This window comes from Centruroides sculpturatus, unplaced genomic scaffold, assembly GCF_000671375.1.
Source record: "Centruroides sculpturatus isolate CEXI.00-Female unplaced genomic scaffold, Cexi_2.0 scaffold1111, whole genome shotgun sequence".
Classification (NCBI taxonomy): Eukaryota; Metazoa; Arthropoda; class Arachnida; order Scorpiones; family Buthidae; genus Centruroides; species Centruroides sculpturatus.
In genome coordinates this window covers 262,296-263,442 of record NW_019385311.1, presented here as the reverse complement: position 1 = coordinate 263,442, position 1,147 = coordinate 262,296, and positions in this window count along the sequence as shown.

Here is a 1,147-nt window from a genome sequence, read left to right as displayed (position 1 = left end):
AAATTATATAGCACTATTATTGTCAAAATGTTTTAAAATATTGTAATCATTTTAATTTGTTTTAGCACATAATCAATGTAAACATGCTAAAATAAACCTCGAGGTCTTAAACACAAATATATTATGTACTGTACAGTACATATGAATTGCCAGGTGATCAATAAAGATTGTTTTTTCTGGTTAAAACTCATTTTGCAGAAAGAAAACACAAATATAATAAATCCTAGTAGATATAAATTTGATTTGATTCATATTCTAAGAGAAATTTATTATAGAAATTGATAAAAGTGAAGATAAGTACAAATAAAATCGATTCCTTTTGCTTTTTTCAAGTTACATTTTTTTCTTTTTTAATAACCGTTTTCATTTATTACTGATTTTTAAATATTGGCAAGACACTTTCTTTACGTTCACCAGATATTACTGATGATATCTGATAACAGAAACGATAAACGTTATTTGCTTGTTAGAATACAAAACTTTAATATTTCATCATTCACGAATTTTATTTGTCAATTATTAATGAATATTGTCGGTTTTTTAAAATTGTTTGCGAGTGATGTGAAAATAAACAGAAATTTCGTAAAGTTTTACCATTTAACTATTTGCTGCTTCACACCGCTAATCGCCGATTATTTATAACTAATTAAGACGAAACAAGCCAGGAAGTCAACGGGTATCGGGATTTATACGATATATATAGCGTAAATACTACAATAACAACGGTAATTTATTTTTTAATGTTTTTATATAATATTCATATAAAACAAGTAAAACGGCAAAATTGTATTTAAGACAAGACTATGTCTCGGAGACTCACTAATAAGCGGAATCAGTTTGACGCTCAAGGCAAGTCTCGTTCTCATTTTCTAATCTCTTTTAGTATGGCTGCTTTTGGGCGCGATTGGTCAAACTTTGTGGGTGACGACCAGGAGCTTGCTCACGATGCATTTTCGATGAAATTAATTTATTCAATTTCGAAATTTCTCTCCATTGCTTGTTACGTGCGACTAAATATCCAGATAGCACAACTCGCTGATTGGTCGGCTGAATGATGTCAACCCTCCGAAATAGGAAATGCTGGTCGATTATATTTTGTGGTCTTCAGAACCAAATCATATGGAAACAGATTATTTTTTTAGTTGTA